Source organism: Etheostoma spectabile, unplaced genomic scaffold (assembly GCF_008692095.1).
Source record: "Etheostoma spectabile isolate EspeVRDwgs_2016 unplaced genomic scaffold, UIUC_Espe_1.0 scaffold00018691, whole genome shotgun sequence".
Classification (NCBI taxonomy): Eukaryota; Metazoa; Chordata; class Actinopteri; order Perciformes; family Percidae; genus Etheostoma; species Etheostoma spectabile.
This window is the reverse complement of record NW_022604403.1, coordinates 13,335-20,302: the sequence shown is the minus strand read 5'-3', so window position 1 is coordinate 20,302 and position 6,968 is coordinate 13,335. Positions and strand designations below refer to the sequence as shown.

Genomic DNA, 6,968 nt, shown 5'->3' with positions numbered 1-6,968 from the left:
AATCGGAAGGTTGGTGTTCGATCCCTGCCCCTGCAGTCATTGTCGAAGTGTCCTTGGGCAAGACACTGAACCCCGAGTTGCCCCCGGTGCTGCGCATCGGAGTGTGAATGTGTATGAATGTTTATCTGCTGAGCAGGTGGCACCTTGTACGGCAGCCCCGGCCACAGTGTATGAATGTGTGTGAATGGTGAATGTTTCCTGTAGATGTAAAAGCGCTTTGAGCAGTTGTTAAGACTGGAAAAGCGCTATATAAATACAGCACATTTACATTTACATAGTACGATTATTGGAAAATGTCACTCCGTATATATGACGTTAGCTATGTAGTATAATTAGTAGTATCAACATTTCTCTATAATATTATATCCACAAAAATTGAAGTGGAAAGAAATCACTTACATTTTGTGTTTGAATCCAAACTTTTAAAAAACCCAGGCTATTTTTATCATCCCTGTGTGGATGTGGTTTATCAGGTTTAATTGACAGTGACATTAACAGAAGACCAGTTCACATGGAATGCCATGAAATAATATGTAATCACAAGAGAAAGGAGTTAGGTATTGCAATAGAAACTAAACGGATTGCTTTATGTTTTTAGCCATAATATAAAATAAAACTGAATTAACAATTTGTGTAAAAACACTTTTAGTTTCATTATTGTATGTGTTTATATACAGTAAATGAGACAGAAATGTAGTGTAATGATAGTGAGTGTAAAAATCATCTTTGCATACACACAATACAAAACTTAATAGTATCCATACACAGTCCTCTTAGTGTGTACACCTGACCAGTACATACACACTAAGGACTGTTCATGTATAAAGTGTAAAAATCGACTTTGCATACTCGCAATACAAAACGTAATAGTATCCATACACAGTCCTCTTAGTGTATACACCTGACCAGTAATACAAACTAAGGACTGTTCATGTATGAAGTGTAAAAATCGATTTTGCATACACACAATACAAAACTTAATAGTATCCATACACAGTCCTCTTAGTGTATACACCTGACCAGTACATACAAACTAAGGACTGTTCATGTATGAAGTGTAAAAATCGATTTTGCATACACACAATACAAAACTTAATAGTATCCATACACAGTCCTCTTAGTGTATACACCTGACCAGTACATACAAACTAAGGACTGTTCATGTATAAAGTGTAAAAATCAGCTTTGCATACACACAATACAAAACGTAATAGTATCCATACACAGTCCTCTTAGTGTATTCACCTGACAGTACATGCACACTAAGGACTGTTTTGTATAAAGTGTAAAAATCGACTTTGTATACACACAATACAAAACGTAATAGTATCCATACACAGTCCTCTTAGTGTATACACCTGACCAGTACATACAAACTAAGGACTGTTCATGTACAAAGTGTAAAAATCATCTTTGCATACACACAATACAAAACGTAATAGTATCCATACACAGTCCTCTTAGTGTATACACCTGACAGTACATGCACACTAAGGACTGTTTTGTATAAAGTGTAAAAATCATCTTTGCATACACACAATACAAAACGTAATAGTATCCATACACAGTCCTCTTAGTGTATACACCTGACAGTACATGCACACTAAGGACTGTTTTGTATAAAGTGTAAAAATCGACTTTGCATACACACAATACAAAACGTAATAGTATCCATACACAGTCCTCTTAGTGTATACACCTGACAGTACATGCACACTAAGGACTGTTTTGTATAAAGTGTAAAAATCGACTTTGCATACACACAATACAAAACGTAATAGTATCCATACACAGTCCTCTTAGTGTATACACCTGACAGTACATGCACACTAAGGACTGTTTTGTATAAAGTGTAAAATCGACTTTGCATACACACAATACAAAACGTAATAGTATCCATACACAGTCCTCTTAGTGTATACACCTGACAGTACATGCACACTAAGGACTGTTTGTATAAAGTGTAAAAATCGACTTTGCATACACACAATACAAAACGTAATAGTATCCATACACAGTCCTCTTAGTGTATACACCTGACAGTACATGCACACTAAGGACTGTTTTGTATAAAGTGTAAAAATCGACTTTGCATACACACAATACAAAACGTAATAGTATCCATACACAGTCCTCTTAGTGTATACACCTGACAGTACATGCACACTAAGGACTGTTTTGTATAAAGTGTAAAAATCATCTCTGCATACACACAATACAAAACTTAATAGTATCCATATACAGTCCTCTTAGAGGATACACCTGACCGGTACATACATACATACTAAGGACTGTTTCTGTATACACAGCCCTCAGAATGTCTTAACCTTTTCACAATAATATAAAACTCAAGAATACATTTTTTAAAGTTACCTGATGAATGTTGTCTGGGCAATATTCAGGTATGACAAGTGTCATGTCTGGTCAGAACTGGACAGGGGACTTGACTGGAGAATCTCCTTGCCAAATAACTTTATATACATATTGAGTGTGTATGGATACTGTTATGTGTTTTATTTAACAGACAAGTTGTACATTATTGGGTTCCCTTGAAACTTGGTTTCTTACATTTAGTATATCCTTGTAATATTAGATGCATAACATCTTCAATTGGTTCAAATAATCTATTTATGGTAAGATTGTTGAGAAATGGATTTTCAGGGCTAAATGGTGTACACAAACAGTCCTTAGTGTGAATGTACCGGTCAGGTGTATACACTGTGAGGACTGTGAATGGATACTGTTAAATTTTGTATTGTGTTTATCCAAAGATTAATATTTACATTCACTATCATCATTACACTACAAAACTGCCTCATTTATATCAATATATTTACCTTAGTATGTAATTGTATTGTTAGCTTTCAAGATATCAGTAACTTCACTCATTTGTTGTCCATTAATTTTCCAGTAATGGATGTCACGATGCTGCACTGACATAATTACTGTGAATGGCTGAACACATTTTATGTTTGCATATTGTATATTTGAGCCCTTGTTGTTCTCTTAAATAGATCCACGTGTTGTGCCATACTGGTTATCTAATTACTTTTTTTTCCAATTTTCTATGCTAGATTTCAACGGAGACAGAGGATCACCATGCCGTCGTGATATGTGACAGCCTCAAAGATGTTGAACAGGTGACTTCATTTTAAACGTTGATATTGATATCATATCTTTTCTGTAGCAAAGCAGTTTTTAAGGTAATGATATTTCACGGTTCCGATACACAGTCCTCAGCTTACAGGTATTTTTCAGGTGTATACTCTATGAGAACTGTGTATGGATACTGTTTAGTGTTTCTTTATTGGTGTGTATGTCAAGAGGATTTCTTCACTTTACTATCATCATTTCACTAGATTATCATCTTATCACAATCATTTATCATTTTCTTAGATCATAATGTTTTATTAGCTTTTAGGATATCAGTAACTACAGTCATTTGTTTAACACTGGATGTCACTGTGCTGTACTGATTAAGTTTCTGGGAATGACTGTACAAATATTCATGTGAACATACTGTAAACCTGAGGCCAAATCTTACTTCTGTATAGATAATTAAGTTGTTACCTCACTCCATATCTACAAGCATAATCTTATTTTGCCTTACTGGTTAATTAATGATAATTTCCCCCTTTTTTCTATACAAGATATCAACTGAGGCAGAGGGTCACCATGTGGTTGTGGCATCTGACAGCCTCAAAGATGTTGAAAAGGTGACTTAATCTCAATTTAATGTTGATATTGACATCAGATCTTTTCAGTTGCAAAGCAGTTTTACTAGATGTTGATATTTGAGGGAGGGGTATGGATAATTATCTTTTAGGATATCAGTAACTACAATGTTTAAAAATAGATGTCACTGTGCTTAACTGAATACATTTCTGTTAATGATTGTACAAATATGTATGTGAACATACTGTAAACCTGACTCTTTATCTTGCTCCCCCTTTTTCTAAACAAGATTTCAACTGATGTAGAGGATCACCATGCTGCCGTGGTATCGGACAGACTCAAAGATTTTGAACAGGTGACTTCATCTCCAGTTAATGTTGACATGTACAGTACATTACATCTTTTCACTAGCAAAACACTTCTGTTATTTGAGGGTTTAGCTACACAGGCCTCAGTTTACCTATACGGGTCAGGTATTGACACTAAAAGGACTGTGAATTTGGACACACCCTTTATTGTAATATTAACAAGATATGGGACTCTGTATGTTTGTTTAAGTAGTATTAGTAGTATTAATATTTCTGTTCAATATTAGATCCACAATAATTTTAAGTGGTTGATTTTTTTCCTGTTACAAATAAAATACAATTCTTCATTAAAAACATGAATGTCCGGGCGCCCGGATAGCTCAGTTGGTAGAGCAGGCACCCATATATAGAGGTTTACTCCTCTTCATTTCTTCTGCTGTCTTGTCATTAAAGGCCTAAAAATGCACCAAAAATAATCTTTAAAAAAAGCCGTTTTTCATCATTGTTGTGTTTTATTTTAGGTATTGGATGAGAGAGATTCTCCTACCATGCCTCCTCTCCTTTCTTGTCCAGACATGACAATTCCTGATTGTCACTCGGACAATATTCATCAAGTAAGTTTCTTTAATAAAATAGTTATTCTATAAGTTGTTCATATTATTAGGAGAAGCAATTGGTATTACTGTCTTTCCCTGGTTAATGTTTAATGTTTAGGCAACATTTCATTTTTTTTAATTTAATTTTGATCTGCACTAAAGGAATAAATTATATCTGGATATATCATCAGTCACACAGTAAAGGTTGTATTTCAGCAAAAATGTTTTGTATCATAAGCTTCTTTATCAACACTAAACTAAAATTTATATGCTATCTCAAATATACATTTTTGTCAACAGAACTGCAAACACGATGTGGTTTCCTCAGTAGTTCCAAGCTTCGAGAAATGTGCCGTGTGCAACGGACCCTTTTCTGCCTTGAGATGGCTTAGTATTAAGGTAAAGCTGAGTATATTGTCAGGGGACAGGGAACTGAAAAAGTCGACCCAGACATTCAAAACACTGTATACCTCCAAATGGTCTGAACTTGTCTCTCACACAGCTTTGACCACCTTGAATGAGGAACACTTTAACAAGCCATCTACCCTGCCATTCACAGAAGATCTGCAATGTCTCCATTGACAGGCCACCTGTTGAGGAACCTCCAGGCACCTCAGACGGTATGTTCCTCTATCACAGACTGTATGTTCCTCTACCTCAGACTGTATGTTCCTCTACCTCAGACTGTATGTTCCTCTACCACTGACTGTATGTTCCTCTAACACAGACTGTATGTTCCTCTACCTCAGACTGTATGTTCCTCTACCTCAGACTGTATGTTCCTCTGCCACAGACTGTATGTTCCTCTGCCACAGACTGTATGTTCCTCTACCTCAGACTGTATGTTCCTCTGCCTCAGACTGTATGTTCCTCTGCCACAGACTGTATGTTCCTCTAGCACAGACTGTATGTTCCTCTGCCTCAGACTGTATGTTCCTCTACCACAGACTGTATGTTCCTCTGCCACAGACTGTATGTTTCTCTACCACAGACTGTATGTTCCTCTGCCTCAGACTGTATGTTTCTCTACCTCAGACTGTATGTTCCTCTACCACAGACTGTATGTTCCTCTGCCACAGACTGTATGTTCCTCTGCCTCAGACTGTATGTTCCTCTACCTCAGACTGTATGTTCTTCTGCCTCAGACTGTATGTTTCTCTACCTCAGACTGTATGTTCCTCTGCCACAGACTGTATGTTCCTCTACCTCAGACTGTATGTTCCTCTACCTCAGACTGTATGTTCCTCTACCACAGACTGTATGTTCCTCTGCCACAGACTGTATGTTCCTCTACCACAGACTGTATGTTACTCTACCTCAGACTGTATGTTCCTCTACCACAGACTGTATGTTCCTCTACCACAGACTGTATGTTCCGCTTCCACTGACTGTATGTTCCTCTACCTCAGACTGTATGTTCCTCTACCACAGACTGTATTTTCCTCTACCTCAGACTCTATGTTCCTCTACCTCAGACTGTATTTTCCTCTACCTCAGACTGTATTTTCCTCTGCCACAGACTGTATGTTCCTCTACCTCAGACTATTTTCCTCTAACACAGACTGTATGTTCCTCTAACACAGACTGTATGTTCCTCTACCTCAGACTGTATGTTCCTCTAACACTGACTGTATGTTCCTCTACCTCAGACTGTATGTTCCTCTGCTACAGACTGTATGTTCCTCTGCTACAGACTGTATGTTCCTCTAACACAGACTGTATGTTCCTCTACCACAGACTGTATGTTCCTCTGCCTCAGACTGTATGTTTTCTACCTCAGACTGTATGTTCCTCTTCCTCAGACTGTATTTTCCTCTGCCACAGACTGTATGTTCCTCTACCACTGACTGTATGTTCCTCTACCACAGACTGTATGTTCCTCTAACACAGACTGTATGTTCCTCTACCTCAGACTGTATGTTCCTCTACCACAGACTGTATGTTCCTCTGCCTCAGACTCTGTTCCTCTACCTCAGACTGTATTTTCCTCTACCTCAGACTGTATTTTCCTCTGCCACAGACTGTATGTTCCTCTACCACTGACTGTATGTTCCTCTACCACAGACTGTATGTTCCTCTAACACAGACTGTATGTTCCTCTACCTCAGACTGTATGTTCCTCTAACACTGACTGTATGTTCCTCTACCTCAGACTGTATGTTCCTCTGCTACAGACTGTATGTTCCTCTGCTACAGACTGTATGTTCCTCTGCTACAGACTGCATGTTCCTCTAACACAGACTGTATGTTCCTCTACCTCAGACTGTATGTTTCTCTACCTCAGACTTTATGTTCCTCTAACACAGACTGTATGTTTCTCTAACACAGACTGTATGTTCCTCTACCTCAGACTGTATTTTCTTCTACCTCAGACTGTATGTTCCTCTAA

At 37.6% G+C, this 6,968-nt stretch overlaps 1 long non-coding RNA gene across 1 annotated transcript; it reads left to right on the top strand.

Annotated features, from left to right (window-relative positions):
- Nucleotides 1-2,506: 2,506 nt before the first annotated feature.
- On the top strand, nt 2,507-4,970 carry LOC116681723 (uncharacterized). The gene is made up of 5 exons (XR_004330080.1): nt 2,507-3,140; nt 3,651-3,716; nt 3,965-4,030; nt 4,505-4,597; nt 4,880-4,970. It is a non-coding gene; the product is annotated as an uncharacterized LOC116681723 (long non-coding RNA).
- The last annotated feature ends 1,998 nt before the right edge of the window (nt 4,971-6,968 follow it).